Genomic DNA, 20,012 nt, shown 5'->3' with positions numbered 1-20,012 from the left:
TATTTAAGTGGGGATACCTAGATCACCCTTGACCCTATGAATAGGATGAAGAGGGATGGTGAAGGAAATAGATCTAGGAGGGAAGTAAGAAGTGTATGGAATATAACAAAGGCAGGTATCTCAGGTGTATCAGTAGGGTAGAAGGGTGGCATATCTATATATCAAAACCACGGATCCAACAACACTGAAAGTATTATATCCAAACTACAACACCCATTTTTTGAACATTTTTATTGAATCACTCTGAGATAGACCCACACAAAACTCTTCATGATCAGATTTCAGTCATATAGTATTCCAACATCCATCCCTCCACCAGACTACATTTCCTAGCACCAGTGTCCCCAGGTTTCCTCCCATCACCCCCTACCTCCCACTCCCTGCCTGCTTCTACAGAAGGCACTTTTCCAATGAGTCTATAAAGGTGGCAGACTGGGAAGTGGGATGGAATCTTCGGATGGAATTCAGCGGGTGTTAGCAGATTTGAAAGTACAGTTACCCAAAAAAGGGGGGGAAAAAGTACAGTTACATGCAAAATTTGGAAACAACATAAACCTTGAAGGTGATGAAAGTTAAAAATTATATAAATTTTTAATTTAATAAACTTGAATATTTTTAAATGGGAAAATGTTGTTAATGACTTAAGGTGTAGAAAAATTGACACTGGTTGGTGCTGGAACTTTGTATGCCTGAAACTCAACTATGAATAACTTTGTAAATCACACTGTTTTTTTTTATTTTAAATTAATTTTTTTCTTTTTATTAGTGAAACACCATGAAGTACAGTTGTAGATTTACAATTTTTTGTGCTTGGGTTTCGATTATACAATGATCAAATATCCATCCCTCCATCAGAAATCACACTGTCTTAATAAAAACTTTCTTTTAAAAAAAGAAAGAAGTCATGAGGAAGTGAGGAGTCCACTAGTCACCTTGATATGAACACAGAATGCCAGAGCAAATGCCTCACTATGGTGGGCTCATGTTTGACTGATGGCAGAAATTGGGCACTTATGTTTACAAGCCTAGAAGAAAAGAAAAGGGATAGAATCGACAGGAAAAATACAATGAAAATGCCCGAATAGTTTATTCTTTCCAAAATTGGGTCTTTAAAGTGTAGAGGATAAGGTTGATCAGAAGGCTGGTTTCTTTTCTGGGGTCGTGGGGGGTGGGGAACATACCTGATGGTGCTCAGGACTTATTCTTAGCTCTTATCTGTAGGGTCATTCTGTGTTTAGGGGGCCATATGTGGTGTCAGGGATGGAACTGGGGTCAACAGCATGCAAGTCAGGTGTCTTAAGCCCTATACTATGAGATAACTATTTTATAGGAGACAGAAGAGACGTAGCAAATAAAGGCAATGTAGAGATTTTGATTAGATACCAGAATTTAAAAATCTGTCAAATTTTGGGCTGGAGAGATAGATCAATGAGCTAATGCATATTCTTTGCATGTAGGAGGCCTGGGTTCAATCCCTGGCAACATATGGTCCCCCAATAACTGCCAGGAATAACATGGTATTAAAGGTATTATTGAACTATTTGAGAAATTTGAGTCTGTTTGTTGTCAATATTATTTCAGAAATGTTAAATATCTCTCTGAATGATAACACTATTTACATTAAAGACTATCTTTGTTTTGAGAAGCTACATACTGAAATATTTAAGTTCAATTAACATGCCTGTAACTTCCAAGTGTTTTAGAATCTACACACATACATGTATCTAGACAGATTAGAATGTGCCAAAAGTTAGATATTTTATATAAATTGTAAATTTCAAAAGAAGAAAATAGTAACAGGCATATTTTCTGATCATAATAGAATGAAGCTAGAGGTTATTTACAAAATTAAAACTGGAAAATTCACAAATGTTTATTGACATTAAACAATATGCTTCTGAACAATAGATGGGTCAAAAAACCAAAAGGGAAATAAAAACAACTTTACAGAAATGAACATGGAAACACAACATATAAAAAAATTTTTGAGACACAATAAAAATAGTTATAAGAGAGGTTTATACTTAAAAATACCTACATTAAATGAAAAATAAGGGGTCAGGAATATATCTCAATGATAGAGCACTTTGCTTGAATATATGAGACCCTGGGTTCAATTTATAGCTCATGAATGGAGAGGCAGAACACTGGATGAAGGACAACCATGCAAGCAAGCCGGGTTCTGCAAAGGATTCAGCATGATCGACCATATCCACATGATAACCAAGCTCACTGAGGTTTCTCGGGAGTTCCAAATGCCACTCTGTCTAACCTTCATGGATTTAAAGGCCTTTGATTCTGTTGAGACGGAAGCAGTCACTGAAGCCCTAGCAAAACAGGGCATTCAAACTCAGTACATTAGGATCCTCCGTGAGCTGTATTATGGATTCACTACCAGGATCTCACCATTCTACAAAGAAGTGATCATCCATGTCAAGAGAGGAGTTCGGCAGGGTGATACCATTTTACCGAAACTCTTCAGTGCCACCCTCGAGAATGTTATGCGATGACTAGAATGGGAGGGAATGGAAGTGAAGATAGACGGTCAGCAACTACACCACCTCGGCTTCACTGATGATATCGTTCTAATAACACCAAACATCAGCCAAGAGGCACAAATGCTGGCCGACTTCAACCGTGAGTATGGAAAGGTCGGATTACAGCTGAATCTCACGAAGACAATGTTTATGAGAAATGGTCTTGCTCCTGGCGTTCCATTTACTCTCAATGGGATAAAGATCTCCGAATGCAACAGTTATGTGTACCTAGGTCGAGAAGTCAACATGATGAATGACCTGGCACCTGAGTTGCGCAGGAGGAAGAGAGTGGTTTGGAACGCTTTCAAGAGCATCGAAGAAATAGCTAAGGGGACGAATAACCTCCGACTCCGGGAACATCTCTTCCATTCCACTGTTCTTCCTGCATTAACATATGCCTCAGAGACCTGGGCCCTACAGAAACAGGATGAGAATGCTATTCATGCCTTCCAAAGAGGAAATGAAAGAGCTATGCTTGGAGTATCACACTTCACTCAAATGAGAGAAAGAATCCGGAATTCCGACCTCCATCAATGGTCAAGAATTAGGGATGCTGTCTTGTTTGCCAAGGCATCAAAAATCAGATGGGCTGGACACGTAATGAGATTTGGAGATGAGCGCTGACTAGAGCTGTTACCGACTGGATTCCATAGGATGTCAAAAGATCTCGTGGCTGCCCACCTACGAGATGGTCAGATTTCTTCTTCAAGACACCAAACGATCAGTTTGAGGCTCTTCGCCATTGGGCTACTCTAGCACGTGACAGGGATGAATGGAGATGTTACTGACATCCGCTTGAGCAAATCGATGAGTAATGGGATGTCAAGTGATCAAGTGAAGAGATGAATGGAGAGGAAAGGAGACAAGAGGAGATGAGAAAAGATTTAAATAAACAAGTTAACATTACTTGTCAAGGAACTAAAATAATAATAATAATAACAATAATAAACTACAACTAAAGTTAGCAGTTTTTAATCCTTCTATTTATGAAGATCAGAACAGAAACAAATGACATAGATACTTGAGATACAATAGGGAAAAAATGAGAATATGACCTGGATGTTGGAAAGGAAAAACAAAATTGACAAATCTCAGTGAGACTAAGAAAAACATCAGAAATAAAACTGTAGGAGCCAAAGTGATAGTGCAGAAGGTAGGGCACTTGCCTTGCATGCAGCCAACCCAGGTTCATTCCACGGCACCCCATATGGTTTCCCCCAAATACCATCAGAAATGATCCCTGAGCACACAGCCAAGTGTAAGTCCTGAGCACCACTAAGTTTGGCCCAGAAATAGAAACAACAACAATTTAAAACAGAAAAAATGAAATTGTAGACTTTATAACTGGTACATGGAAAAACCAAGTATCATAATAAGAAACTACTATTTAAAACTACATGTCACAAATAAAATAACCTATAAGAAATTATTATGTTCCTGAAAATATGCAACCTACTGAAACTGACTCATGAAGAAATTAAAAATCCTTTGTAGTTTGTTGAAAGTTGGCTATAATTTGGAGGTTATCATGCCAAGTAAAGTGAGTCAGAAAATAAATACCTAATAGTAGACATATTACAAAGAAAACAGAAAGGGAATAGACAATCCCCAATGCAAATAAATCCTGAGTAGAACTAGTAACTGAGACAATGGGGAAGAGAGGGAAGGGACAGTGGAATAAAGGTGGAGGGATCTTGAAATATTAGTAATGGGATTGGTATACTAGCTCTGTAACCATAAAATCATGACCCTAGGGTTGGGAAAATAGGTATTTGACTTGCATGCAGCCAACCTGGGTTCAATCCCTGGTACCACATATGGTTTCCCAAACACCACTAGGACTGATGCCTAAGCACTGAGCCAAAAATAAGCCCTGAATATTGCCAACTGTGGAACCTAACTTCCCCCTCCAAATCATGCCCTCAGTACTATTGTAGACTATGAAACCTCTATTAAAAATGCAAAATTTTAAAAGAAATGCAAAAAATAGGGACGGAACTAGAGGATATCATATTGAATGAAGTCACTCAGATGGGCTGGAGCGATAGCACAGTGGTAGGGCGTTCGCCTTACAAGCGGCCAACATGGCCGACCCGAGTTCAATTCCTCTGCCCCTCTCGGAGAGCCCGGCAAGCTACCGAGAGTATCTCGCCCGCACGGCAGAGCCTGGCAAGCTACCCGTGACGTATTCGATATGCCAAACACAGTAACAACAAGTCTCGTGATGGAGACATTACTGGGCCTGCTCGAGCAAATCGATGAACGATGGGAGGACCGAGACCTTGACCACTCAGATGGAAAGGCATAGATACAGAATTATTTCTCTGATATGTGGGACTTAAAAGTAGCAACAAAGTGAAAGTAGGTAAAGGGATATGCCTGATAACCTTTTATTATCTGTATTGCAAACCATAGTGACCAAAAGAAAAATGAGCGAGAGAGAGAGAAGAGAGGAGAGAGGGGGATGGAGAGAGCGTCAAGAAAAGTGTCTGCCATAGAGGCATTGTGCAGGGATGGGGAAGAAATTGGGACAGTTGGTGATGGTTAATGTACACTGGTATCGGGATGGGTGTTGGAAAATTATATGACTGAAACCCAATCGTGAACAACTCGGTAACTGTGTATATAACTGTGGTTAAATTAAAAAAAAATTAAAGTTAACAACGAAGACAACAACACAGCAGAAGTGATGCACACTATTGAATTGGGAGGGGGTGTTGAGAGGGAGGGGTGTTTGGGGGTTCGGGTCCTTGGGAGAGGAAAATAGGTACAAGGTTATGGGTGTGGTATTGGAACTATGTACAAGAAAAAACACTATTAGTAGTATTGTAAACTACAGAATCTTGATCACTAAACATTTTTTTAAATAATAGGCTTGCTCTTTAAGCCCGTATTCTCCCATAAACACTTATCTCACTTGCTTATCTCTAAGTGTCTTTTCTTGCTTATTTCCATTCTGGAAAAGGCTGCATTCTCCCGAACACATTTTCCCCTTCTCTCTACTCTCATCTTTCTCAGCATGCTTCATTCAATACAAGCTACTCTGCTTCACCGATGAAGGGATTGGTATTGGAACACTGTACACCTGAAACTCAATCATGAATGACTCTAAAATTTATGCTTATTCAATAATTTTTTTTAAAAAACTACATTGCATCACCAAAAATAAGTAAATAAACAACAGTGAAACTTAAAAAAAAACCCTGAAATTACCAAGCAGTGGGGGAAATGAAGGAGGGGAATGAAGAAGTGGATTAAAGGTGACACAGGGACACTTTAGTGGAAGATCTTGGGCATGTTGGTGGTGGTGGGGTGCAGTAAACCAGAATCATAAGTGTTAAAATTATTGTTAACATTACTGTAAACATATTGACTAAATTTAATTTTTTTAAATGTGCGGCCAGAGAGATAGTACAAAGGGTAGGCCATTTGCCTTGCACGCCTTGCACGCGGCCCACCCAGCATCGTATATGATCCCTCGAGTACTGCCAAGAGTAATTTCTGAGTCCAGATCCAGGAGTAACCCATGAGCATAAGAGCATGACCAGGGGTTGTTGTGACCCAAAAAACAGCATTTTTTTATGTTAAATGGGTAAAAAGTAATTTAAAGATTTCACTGTATGAGGTTGCTTGCTAACATTTTACTCACATAGAACTTCTTTCAATGCTGGGATTAATCCTCTCAAATACTGCCCTGCTGCTTTATCAACTAAGTTTATGTAACATTCTAAATCCTCTGTCATCTTTTCAACAATGCTCACAGTATCTTCACCAGGATTGATTCCATCTCAAGAAAATGCTTTTCTTTTTCTGCTCATTCGTAAGAAGCAATACCCACCCGACAAGTCTTATCATGAGATTGCAGCAGTTCAGGCACATCTGAAAGCTCCACTGCTAATTCTCATTCTCTTGTTACTTCCACCATATCTACAGTTACTTCCTCCACTTAAATCTTAAATCCTGCAAGTCATCACACTTTGCTGATAACTGGTTAGTGAATACTGTCAAAAGACAAAGGGGAAATATTTTTAAATGCCTTGAAGTTTCTCAACGAGTGTGCCTGAAAATATAGTGATAATATCATCAGACATAAACTGAACAAGAGGAAAAAGCAGTTGTTGGGAACGACCAATTATGTGATTAAAATATCTTACTTGAAGATAAAGTACATAACTTTAAATAGCTCTTTTCTCATTATTTCAAGCATAAAATGATAATATTTGCAAAATGAATTAAAATCTGTAAAAAAATTTGTTAGGAATTTTTAGGTACTTCAAATTCAGATTATATGATAAATGTCTAGCACAATGATTCCATTAGACCTGCTAAATTTATGAAATTCGAACTTCTGCTTTGAACTGAATATATCACCTATTGATTGTGTGATGCCTGGAGGGAAAAATAAAATGAAGGGGAGGACTAGCCACCAGTTTTGGAAGCAAGAAAGTATCAAAGCTAAAAATGACTCTTGTATCAAAAGATCCATGTTAATATTCTAGCTGTGCCAAACAGGAATATTATTTAACCTCTCAGCTTAATTCATCTATATGTAAGTTAGAGATGTTACATTACTGACCTTATAGAATTGTGATAATTTTAATGTGATTTATAATGACAGGTGGAAGCTTCTAAAATCTCCAGTCCCGTAGGTAAAAAAACAAGTATCAAGGGCTGGAGAAATAGTACAGTGAGTAGGGTGCTTGTATGCATCAGGTGGGGGTTTGACCATGATAGTCCATATGGTCCCCAAGTCTGCAAGGAGTGATACCTGAGTGCAGAACAGAAATAAAACCTGAGCACCATTGGGCGTGACCCAAAAAACAAAAAGAAAAAAAGTTTCAATATATTTCATGGTTCAACTTAAACAACTAATGAAGCAGTGAATGATGCACTTAATAAACATTAGCAATGAGTATTTAAGAGTTCTAGATATCCACTTGTGGAATATAAAATAACATAATATGAGAATGACAGAGTCTCCTGCCCCCGCACCTGGCTGTCCTCGCCAGGGCCCCTTAGAGGGGAGCCGGTTGAGTTCCCCTCCCCGCCCCGACCAGGGCTTCAGCAGCCAAAGACCTCCAGAACCATCCACCACCATGCTGAGACCACTCTCTGCACACATGAAGGTACCGGCAGAGGAACAAAGGCATGCGGGTCCTGGGACTGAGATCTCCCAGCCTACTCGGATCAGGGCTGAGCATCCTCCACCCAGATCCTCCAAATTCCAGTAGGCGGGGATCACACCCACCAACTGGCCCCCTGGCGCCGTGTAATCCCATCAAAGGCCAAGACTCAGAGACTATAAAACCCAGCTCCCGGAAGCGCGTGGCTGCATTTGCGGCTGCACAACATCTTATTATTTCATTCCTACTTTGGACAAACTGGCAGGCTACCGAATGTAACCTGCCCACACGGCAGAGTCTGGCAAACTCCCCGTGGCGTACCCAATATGCCAAATACCAGTAATAATGATAGGTCTAATTCTCCTAACTCTGAAAGAGCCTTGAATATGGCACTTTTTCAAATAATCTCAGGGCTAGGACAAAGGAGAAATTACTGGGGCCTTCTCAAGGCAATTGACGATTAACAGGATGGTCGTGATCGTGATCGTGATGAGAATGACACTCATGGACAGTAGAGACAAGGGCCAGGAATATTGCTTCATGGTTGGAAATCTGCCTCATGAACAGGGGGAGAAGGCAGCTGGAATAGAGAAGGGACCACTAAGTCAATGATGGTTGGAGGGATTGCTCGGGATGGGAGATGTGTGCTGAAAGTAGACAAAGGACCAAACATGATGGCCTCTCAGTATCTATATTGCAAACCATAATGCCCAAAGAGAGAGAGAGTATGGGGGAAATTGTCTGCCATAGAGGCAGGGGGAGGGTTGGGATGGGGGTTGATACTGGGGACATTGGTGGTGGAAAATGGGCACTGGTAGAGAAATGGGCGTTTGATCATTGTATGACTGAAATTCAAACATGAAAGCTTTGTAACTGTATCTCACAGTGGTTCCATTTTTAAAAAAGAAAGGAATTACAGGCATTTGAAGATGAAATGTCATAACAATGTCATGCCTACTTTCAATTGGTTCCCTCCCTTAATACAAGAACCTTTGTACCTTTTCCCTCCTTCTATCCTTTGAAATAAATTCTCTTCTGAATTTAAAACAAGTTATAGATGCCATTCCTCATACACTATTGAGGAAATACAAACTGTTGCAGTCACTATGGAAGACAGTACAAAAATTCTTGGAAAACAAAATTGAGAGCAATTCTAGGTATTTATCTGAAGAATATGAAAACATCAATTCAAAAATATATGTGCACTCATATTTTCATTGTAGCACTATTTATAATACCCACAGTCTGGAAATAACTCAATGACACAGAAGTGAATAAATAAGATGTGGTATAATTTTCTTAAAGGTATACATTTTTTAAAAAGAATATGTGGTATAAATTATACACATAAGTGAACTATGTTAGAGAAACACTGTCACTGTCCTCCCATTGTTCATTGATTTACTCGAGCAGGCCCAGTAACGTCTCCATCTTGAGACTTATTGTTACTGTGTTTGGCATATCGAATACGTCACAGGTAGCTTGCCAAGCTTTGCCGTGCGGGCAAGATACTCTCGGTAGCTTGCCAGGCTCTCTGAGAGGGACGGAGGAATTGAACCCGGGTCGGTCGGGTCGGCAGCATGCAAGGCAAACACCCTACCGCTGTGCTATCGCTCCAGCCCAGAAACACAAATATCAACATTGAGAAACACAAATATCAACATAGAGAAACACAAATATCAACATTGCATGATTTCACTCATACGACAAAGATAAAACAAAACATTTAAAAAATTTGAACAACAAAATGGTAGCTACAAAGAGAAAAGAGGAAGGGAACAATAAAAAAGGTTCATGTGTATGGTGGTGGATGGAAACTAGACTGTTCAGTCATACAATGTTCAATGTTCCAACACACATCCCTTCACCAGTGTACATTTCCCATCACGGATGTCTCCAGTTTCCCTATCGCCACCCCGCCCCCTCCAATGTTCTGTCTCTACAGCAGACACTTCCCCCCACCTCTAACTCTCTATCCCTCTCTCTCTCCTTCTAGATATTATGGTTTGAAATACAGGTACTGAAAGGTTATCATTCATATCTCTTTAAGACCTACTTTCTGCACTCAGTTCTTTTCCAGAGTGATCATTTCCAACTATTATTGTTATAGTGGTCCCTTCTCTATCATAACTGTCCTCTCCCCAACTTGTGGCAAGCTCCCAACCATGCACCAGTCCTCCTGGCCCTCACATCTACTGTCCTTGGGTATTAGTCTCAGTTTATCTATGTTTTATATCCCACAAATGAGTACAATCATTCTGTCTGTCCTTCTTCTGATTCATGAAACTAGATTTCTTTAAATTTTTATCTTTAATGCCTTCTCAGGAGTTTATAGTATCTCAGGGATTTAGCATTATATTTTTATGTTGTGTATAATTGCCACCACACATCATCTCACATCTAAATGACCTCTCTATTCATTCCCCCCACACACGCTTTCCTTCTAGAAACCACCGGTTTTTCACTGTCTGTGCATTAGTTTTATTGTTTCTTGCCATTTTGTTTGCTTCAATAATTCACATCCATAAACATGGATGAAATCATCTGGTAATTGTCTTTCACTTTCTTACCTATTTTAGTAAGCATAATACCTCAATTTCATCTTTTTTTAATGACAGAGTAATATCCCATTGAGTATCAGCTTCTTTATCCAGCCATCTGTTGATGGACGTTTAGGTTGCCATCATGTTTTGCTTCTTGTAAATATGTTGCCATAAAAATAGGGGGGAAATTACCCTTTCAAAATGGTAAAAAAGCAAGTTTTGGGTGGTATATGAAGAATCTAAACTACATTACTAGATATCTGAAACATACATATGACAAACAAGTGTTTTCCCAAAATGGGTGATATTGTCATGAGGGGTGAGGGTTGTGTTCATGGGATGGGGTGCAAGTAGACTCGGGTAAAACTGGAGGGAGCTTTGTTCTCTTAAAGAAGATAGATTTTCAGCAGGCACTGGAGTGCTTTTTTTATCTTAAAAGGGTCAGCAGGCAAAGTCAGTTTGGGAGTCTCTGCTTCAATAATCATTTTTGAAAAAGAGATAGGGATTCCAATTCCATGGAGCAGCTGTGTGACTTTAGATAAACACACTCCTCTTCCAGGCCTAAGACACCACTGAATTACCCTGGGGGCTCTTTAAAAGTTTCCTGTGTTCTCATCAGCGTATATTAAGTCTCCCCTAAAGAGGGAATGCATAAATTTCTTGAAGGCTGGTCTTTGTCATTTTAATTGATGTTTCCTTAGTCCTGGAACACTCAGTGGATACTTAGGAGGAAGACAGTTATGTGAATCAGTGAATGAATGATTGAATGAATAAATGAAGGCACAGCCAGCATCAGATAAGGGTTAACTAGTTCTGATAATTTGGGTGCCTTTTTGCCTTGTCTCTCCTTCAGGTTGGTTTGGTTTTGTCTTTATTTTTTGGCTCATTTTTTTTTTGCTTTATTTTGGATTTTATGTTTGTTTTCTTAATAGTATAGAGGTTTTCAATTTTTTCAAAAACGCTTATTTGCAACGGGTGTTGGGAAGATCTGCCCAGGATGGGAGATGCATGCTGAAAGTAGACTATAGACAGAACATGATTGCCACTCAATTCCTCTTTTGCAAACCACAGCACCCAAAAGTAGAGAGAGAGAGAGAACAAAAGGAAATGCCCTGCCATAGAGGCAGGGTGAGATGGGAAGATGGGGGGGTGGGAGGGATACTGGGATAAGTGATGGTAGAGAATGGGCACTGGTGGAGGGATGGGTACTCAATCATTGTATAACTGAAACACAAGCACAAAAATTTGTAAGTCTACAACTGTACCTTATGGTGTTTCTTTAATAAAAATTTTAAAAATAAAGCTGCCAAATGAATTAAAAAATTTTATTTTTGCATTTTAATGACTTATTTACTTTAAGAAAGTAAAACATTTAGAGGTCAAAGAACACCCACTTATTTGCTATTCATTTTTAGGGGATGGGTTTCAGTAGCTCCGGCTTCTTCTCACAGGTTCTCATATAATGCACTTTCCTGGATGAAGCACGTTGGTGCTTCGGTTGAACCCAAATCCCATTTTCTTTAGCTTCCTTTTTTCTGATCATTTCCTGTCACATGTTTCAGAAAGCTAGCTTAATTCCTAGAGTCCTTAATATGCTCAAAACAAATATTAATTTGACAGGCATGAATCTTCCCCTTAACTTGTTTATTTACAGTGCCAGGAGAATTCTGGGCTACATGGTAGACCTTCCTGTTTTGCCACTGTGACACTTGTGGGGGCTTTCTATTTGGACACTATCCATACATGTTTTTTGTGTTTTACTAACATTTAATTTTTTTTCATTTTCAATTTATTTCTTTTATTTATTTTTAAATTTTTATTAGTGAGACACCATGAGGTACAGTTGTAGACTTACAAATTTTTTACTTGGGTTTCAATTATACAATGATCAAATACCCATCCCTCCACCAGTGCTCATTTACCACCACCACGGATCCCAGTATCCCTCCCACCCCCACTCTCCCCCTATCCCACCCTGCCTCTGTGGCAGGGCATTTCCTTCTGCTCTCTCTCTCCTTTGTGGTGTTGTGGTTTGCAAAAGAGGCATTGAGTGGCAATCATATTTGGTCTGTAGTCTACTTTCAGCATGCTTCTTCCATCCTGGGAAGATCCTCTCCCAACACCCTTTATTTGGTGCTTCCTTCTCTATCTGAGCTGCCTTTCCCCCTAGCATGTGTGGCTGGCCTCCAAGTCATGGAGCAAAATTCTTGGTACTAATCTCAGCTATTCTTGGGTGTTAGTCTCCTATTGTGTTACTTTTTGTTCCCCAGATGAATTTTTTGGGGGGTCACACCAGCTATGTACATGGGTTACTCCTGGCTTTACACTCAGGAATTACTCCTGACGGTGCTCAGGCCATAGGAGATGCTGGGAATCAAACCTGGGTCGGCCGCGTGCAAGACAAACACTCTACCCGCTGTACTATCGCTCCAGCCCCCAACATTTAATTTTTTAAGTGATGAATTTTTTTGACTTTCTTTATTGAATCACTGTGAGAGAGACCCTTACAACACTGTTCATGATTAGATTTCAGTCATACAGTATTCCAACGACCATCCCTCCACCAGTGTGTATTTCCCAGCACCAGTATTTCCAGGTTCCCTCCCATCACCCCACACCCCACACCCCCTGTCTGCCTCTATGGCAGGCCCTTTTCTTCTCTCTCTTTCTCTCTCTCTCTCCTTTTTGTCCATACACCTTGTGTCTACAATATTGTCTTTCTTGTAGATTCACATAGATGTGGTCCAAGAATAACTCTATATATTTGCTAGACAGTCTAAAGAACATGTAGTTGCTGGCTCCCCTCTTCCTCTTTGTGTTGGCCATTTGGAAGATCTGGTTCCAGATGACAAGACTAGACTATTAAGACCAAGGTGAGGGGAACATTTCTAAACTATCAGCAGCGTGTACTGCTTGGGGCCATAAGATAATCAATCACTCCCTCTCCACTCTGTTTTGCTTGAGAGGAAAGCTGAAGCTATTGCTTGCACACAAGAGTCAGGCATTCAGTTTGTTTCAAGTTCAATTCAGTACTTAAAAAAAAGTAAAAAGGTTTAACTGATTATCAAATAACTGTTAGAGAGGTATAGATATTCTGACCTAAGTCTTGAGACATTCTGTGATTTAAAAAATTCTTGTAATGAAAAGAAAATCTTTTCATAGAAAAGGTACATGAATTATCAAAAACCGGAGTTATCAAGAATCTGGGTGAAAGTACAAATAGTTTTCATAATACTGAACACTGCAGTTTAGAAAGGTTATGAAATATTTTGACAAGCATTCAGTTTCTACATTTCCTTGGGGTAAGAGGTTAGTGGGTGGAAAATATTAAATGTAAAATAACAAATAAGAATTTCTGTCACAGCAGAGATAATCCAAATCTTTTTCTGGGGATTGAGTTTTTAACTCCTCAGACATATAAGATTAAGTCTTACAGCTGCTTTGTAAAGAAAATATTACAACTTTTTTAAAGCACAGTATAAAAAGTGGTAGAAATTTTTCTTGTTGGATGGACCGAGATCAAACATAATTTCCTTAGAAATCTGATGGAAAACAAATCTGTTCTGGCGCTCTTACCCAACTACAGTGGACTGTTTTTTCCACTGTGTCTTCTTTCTTTCTATGAGCAGCAGGAGATGTTGAGCATTGATTGGTGTCAGATGTTTAGAAGGAGGTCGCGGAAGGACAGCCTCTCTCTATGGCCTCCTATTCTAGATTGCTATATTCAAAAATTAATTGAATGTCAAGGTCCATTCTGACGGGAGAAAGAACTGAAAAGACAAATGTAGTTTGAGAAATAGGGAAGGAGTTTGAGAGTTGACAGCTTGTACATTAACCGGGTGTATTTCTATGTCTCAGATATTCCTTCTATTTTGATTTTGCTTAGGGGGAAGTTAGGGAACACCAAGCAGTGTTTCGGAGCCACTCCTGGGTTTATCTATGTTCAGGGGTCACTTCTGGCAGTGCGCAGGGAATCATATACAGTGTGCAGGATCAAATTGGGGTCAGCAAGAACTTTACTCTCTGTATTATCTCTCCAACCCTTATTTTGCTTCTAATTACCCTGAGAGCCTTCTCCACTCGCTGAGTAGTGGCCCATAACACCTTGCTCATGTACTGATAATGACCAAACTACATATGGCTGAATGCCTACTTGCTGGACTTGATGGCAGAACTCTGACAGGGTCATATTTTTTTCCGGAACAACTCCAGTTTTATAGCAAGTAAAAAGAAAACCAAATAAGCATCAAATATGGCAATTCTGACCACATGTAGACACAAGTATTAAACACGCATTTATATTTTTTGTTTCTTTGTACAACAATTGCCCCCACGCCTGACTGTCCTCACCGCTGGGGCCCCTTGGAGGGGAGCGGGTTGAGCTTTCCTCCCGCCCCCCGCCCCCCCCCCCCCCCGACCAGGGCTCCAGCAGCCAAAGACCTCCAGGACCAGCCACCACCATGCTGAGACCACTCTCCACACACATGAAGGTACTGGCAGAGGGACAAATTCACGTGGGTTCCGGGGCCGAGATCTCCAAGCCTACTCGGATTTGGGCCAAGCATCCTCCACCCAGATCCTCCAAATTCCAGTAGGCGGGGGTCACACCCACCAACTGGCCCCCTGGCGCCATGTAATCCCATCAACAGCCAAGACTCAGAGACTATAAAAACCAGCTCCCGGAAGAGAAGAGTGCAGTCTCCTGCCTCCTATTATGACATCTTATTATCTCATTCCTACTTTGTACAAACTGGCAGGCTACTGAATGTAGCCTGCCCACATGGCAGAGTCTGGCAAACTCCCTGTGGCGTACCCAATATGCCAAATACCAGTAACAATGATGGGTCTCATTCTCCTAAAGAGCCTTGAATATAATCTCAGGGCTAGGATGAAGGAGACGTTACTGGGGCCTGCTCGAGGCAATCGACGAATAACAGGATGATTTGTGATTTGTGATTGTGATTGTACAACAATTTGGTTAGATCTTGTTCATGTCCACATTCCACTCATTCTTCCAGCCCCATATTATTACAAACATTTTCCAATAGTACAGAGTTCTTCCAGAGAAAACTTGAGACACCAAGGGAAATAAGATAATCAAATCAATACAGTTTTTTTCTATATATGCATAGAATTACTAACATTGTTTGTTTTTATAAAATATGCACTTACTGTGGAGATTTTTTATAAGATGATAAAATGTTTAGAATAATTATATTTAGGGCATTTGCCTTGCATGCGGCCAACCTGGGTTCAATTCCTCCGTCCCTCTCGGAGAGCCCGGCAAGCTACCAAGAGCATCTCACCCCCACAGCAGAGTCTGGCAAGCTCCCCGTGGTGTATTCGATATGCCAAAAACAGTAACAAGCCTCACAATGAAGACGTTACTGGTGCCCGCTCAAGAAAATCAATAAACAATGGGAGGACAGTGCTATATTTTAATAAATCAATCTAATAGTTTATTTATATTTTCTTTTTTAAAAATTTTGTTGAGGGGCTGGAGCAATAGCACAGCGAGTAAGGCATTTGCCTTGCACGCAGCCAACATGTCCGACACAGGTTCGATTCCCAGCATCCCATATGGTCCCCCGAGCACCGCCAGGAGTAATTCCTGAGTGCATGAGCCAGGAGTAACCCCTGAGATCGCCGGGTGTGACCCAAAAAGCAAAAAAAAATTGTGTTGAAGGGCTGGAGAGATAGCACAGTGGGCAGGGCGTTTGCCTTGCATGCAGCTGACTCAGGTCCGATTCCCAGCATCCCATATGGTCCCCTGAGCACCACCAGGAGTGATTTCTGAGTGCAGAGCCAGGAGTAACCCCTGTGCATCGCTGGGTGTGACCCAAAAAGCAAAAAAAAAAAAATTGTGTTGAATTACCGTGAGACAGTTACAAGCTAAGCCAAGAGCCTTTGATCACAGGGGAGGTGACCTCAGCTATTGTCATTATTGGTCCAAGAACATGAACTGAATTGCTATAAGACAGAGACAAAATGGCATGTCAAAAGCACTTGAGTTATTGGTGTCAAAATCTAGATCTGGAATAAATGTAGAATTTGGATTAACTGAGTGCATTTGAACCAGACAGTTCAACTCTTTAGGTCTTTTTCTCCTCTGTAAAATGGGGACAACACAAGCATCCACCTCATAGCTTTCTGATGATTAAGTGAGATCATGTAATACAGCAGACAGTCCATAAATGTTATAAATCTCTTCTGCATTCCCCCCAGTTTTGAGTCAGTGTAATCCTTCATTCTTATTTCAACATGCATCTATTTGAAGAAATTTAACTTTAAGAATTTTAATGCCACTGGGGCCGAAGCAATAGCACAGTGGGTAGGGCATTTGCCTTGCACGCGGCCTACCTGGGTTCGATCCCCGGCATCCCATATGGTCCCCCAAGCACCGCCAGGAGCAATTCCTGAGTGTAAAGCCAGGAGTAACCCCTGAGCATTGCCGGGTGTGACCCAAAAAGCAAAAAAAAAATTTAAATTTAATGCCATAGAAAAGTTTCATTGCCTTTTTTATACAAAAATAATTTGAAACAGTGAAATATTTTGACTTCTTTTTTCCTTTACAAAATAACAGCTGGGGCTGAAGAGATAGTACACCATGTGGAGCTCTAGCCTCACATGTGGAAAATCTGAGTTCAATCCTGGCATCACATATAGCCCTCAGACATCATCATGAATAAGTCCTGAGTGCAAAGCCAGGAGTGTTCCCTGAGTATTTCCAGGTGTGGCCCCAAATTTTTCAAAATTAAAATTAAAATATATCTGTAGGCTGGAGAGATATGAAGCAGGTTAGGCACTAGCCTTGCATGCAGCCAACACAGGTTCAATCCCAGCACCACAATGGGTCCTTTGGGTACCACCAGAAGTGATCTCTGAGCACAGAATCAAGAGTAGTCTATGGCCATACCACCCTGAATGTGCTTAATATCGTCAGAATCAAGGGTAAGCCCTGAGTACTGCAGGTATAGCTCAACCTCCCACCCCTAGAAAAGAAGGGAAAAAATAGCTGCTGGATTTTCTTTTTTTTTTTTTTAATGACTTGACTGCTTGCTTGAATTTTTGTTTATTTTTTTTCTTCTCTTCCCTCTATTGATGTTGTGATGACTGCGGGGGGGGGGGGGCTTGAACATGTATTTGGTTGCTGTACTTGCACATGTGCTTGCTTGGTGGGGTGGGGGTTATGCTTTTTTTTTCAGTTGTAGTGCTTGCACACCTGGTTGTAGCACTTGCTAGGGGTCACCAATGCTCACCAGGGGTCACACCCTGACTGAAATGCTTACATATCTCTTTCTATTTTTGGTGTTAACACATATCTGGCTGTAGTGTGGCTGGAAATCACTTGCAGTGTCAGACAATCACAGATAGCAGAGCCACCAGGCACAAATAGCAGAGTCGCTGAGGTCATGCTTGGTACCTGTGTGACACTAGGGAATTGACTCTAGCCTCACACATGCAAAGCAGGCACTTTAGTCACTGAGCCATCTCCCAGCCTCCTAGATTTGATTTGGTTTGTTTTGATTTTCCCATCCCTTTACTTTCGTTGTTTTTGATGTTGCTGTGAGGTCTAGCAGTCTCATACTGGGTTGCCATCATTGCTGAGGATGTACTCATTTGTTTGTGGAGCCACACATGGTAGACCAGAATGTGTGCACTGATTGAACTACTTGAGATTAATATGGCAGTGCCAGGAATCCACAGAGAGATGGGAGGTTCTGGACATCAACTCATGGCCACATGTGTGCAAGGCAAAAGTTCTCCATTAAGCCAAGTTCCTGGGTCCAACAGTTGGATTTTCATGATAAAATATTACTTGTTTTCCAACTTAGTATACTTTGAGGATAAAACATTTGTTTAGGGGCTGGAGCAATAGCACAGTGGGTAGGGCTTCTGCCTTGCACGCGGCCAACCCGGGTTCGATTCCCAGCATCCCATATGGTCCCCTGAGCACCGCCAGGAGTAATTCCTGAGTGCAGAGCCAGGAGTGACCCCTGTGCATCTCCAGGTGTGACCCAAAAAGAAAAAAAATCATTTGTTTATTTGAGGCACATATGGTGGTGCTCATACTATCCCTGGTTCTATACTTGAGATTTCAGACATCAAACCTGCGTTGGCCACATACAGGGCATTCATCTTAGTCCATGTGTATTATCTCCCATACCACAGTTTCTTTATCCACTCATTTGTTCTTGGGCACTTGGATCGCTTCCATATTTGGTCTATATGGTCCCCTAAGAATCAACAGAAGCAACCCCCTGGCACAGAGCCATTGCAATAAACAAGAATAAGTTGCACACGTTACTTTCTGAAGAAATATATAAAGGCATGACACTGATACGAATCTCATCATGATATCCCACTTGCATATTATATGTACAGAATGGATGCCGGATAATTTCACAGCAATGATAATATCATGTGCAAATATTTTAGGAGGCAAGTCTTTGTGGGGGCAGTTAGGGCACACCCAGAAGTGCTCAGGGGTAACTCTTAGCTCAGGAATCACTAGTGGCAGTTCTCAGGGGACCATACAGAATGCTGGGGATTGAATGTGGGTCAGTTGAGTGCAAGACCAATGCTCTATCCACTGTACTATCCCTCTGGCACCACATTTGTGTAGGTCTTATAAAAATGAATGCTGATCACATCACATATATATTTCCAAAAACCAAATACCACTCTCAAACACCACTCTAATCTTGTAAAGGTCAAAAGTTTAGAAACTTGACCATCCATTATACATTCATTAAAAATTCATACTAAAATGAGAACTGTATATGAAGCAAAATTTTTTTCGGAATTGAAATTTTAAGTGTCATGATCATATCTTTATCTCTCTATCCAGATGATATATAATTTGAAATTCTTAACACATATTCACAAAGAAAGATATTGATGTGGCTTCTCCCCATCCCAATGAAACCCCAAGTTGCCACCCACAAATGGCTCCTCTGGCTACTTATTGAGCTCCTTAATGGCCATGATCCCAGAGGCACACAAATGAATCTTGGAACCCAGTAGCTTTTGGCAGAAATGCATCCAGACTTTGCATTAAGCTGCGGCGCGAGGCCACACCGGGTGGTAAAGGGTGTTGTCCCTTCTGCCTATTAACCGCAATGGCACGGTGGCCACCATATTTCAGAGCCTATTGGACAGTCAGGCATGAGCCAGCAGTGATGGGATGAGGGGTGGAACCGGCCCTTCTCCCCTGCCCCAAAGAGACTCCGAGTTGCCGCCCATGAACGGCTCCTCTGGCTGCTTATCAAGCTCCTTAACAGCCATGATCCCAGAGGCACACAAACGAATCTTGTAAGCCAGTGGCTTTTGGCAGATATCCCTCCAGACTTAATTACTAAGATATCAGAATTCCAAAATTGTGCAATAGCAGCCACACAACATCATATGATCTTCATAATCAGCAATAGAAAACAAATTATCTAATGATGCCTTTCGACATGTCTGATTGTTGGGGGGAAATTCCAAATAATAATGGTGGGTCTTTTGTCGAAATATTAAATGTAATCAAAGTAGAGAGAGAGTAAAGTGGAAATCATCTGCCACACAGGCAGGGGGAGGGGTGGGGTGAAGGGTATACTGGGGTTCTTGGTGGTGGAAAATGTGCACTGGTGAAGGGATGGGTGTTTTATCACTGTATGACTGAGACTTAAAGCAAAAAGCTTTATAATTGTTCTCACAGTGATTCAATAAATTAAAAAATAAAGAGAATGATTTGAGTTGATGTGTACTTCATGAATAAAATAAAATCTGGGTCTGGGGATATATCTCAACAGTCTGGAGTACAT

The sequence above is a fragment of the Sorex fumeus genome, unplaced genomic scaffold, assembly GCF_029834395.1.
Source record: "Sorex fumeus unplaced genomic scaffold, SorFum_2.1 ptg000075l, whole genome shotgun sequence".
Taxonomy (NCBI): Eukaryota; Metazoa; Chordata; class Mammalia; order Eulipotyphla; family Soricidae; genus Sorex; species Sorex fumeus.
This window is presented reverse-complemented; position numbering follows the sequence as displayed.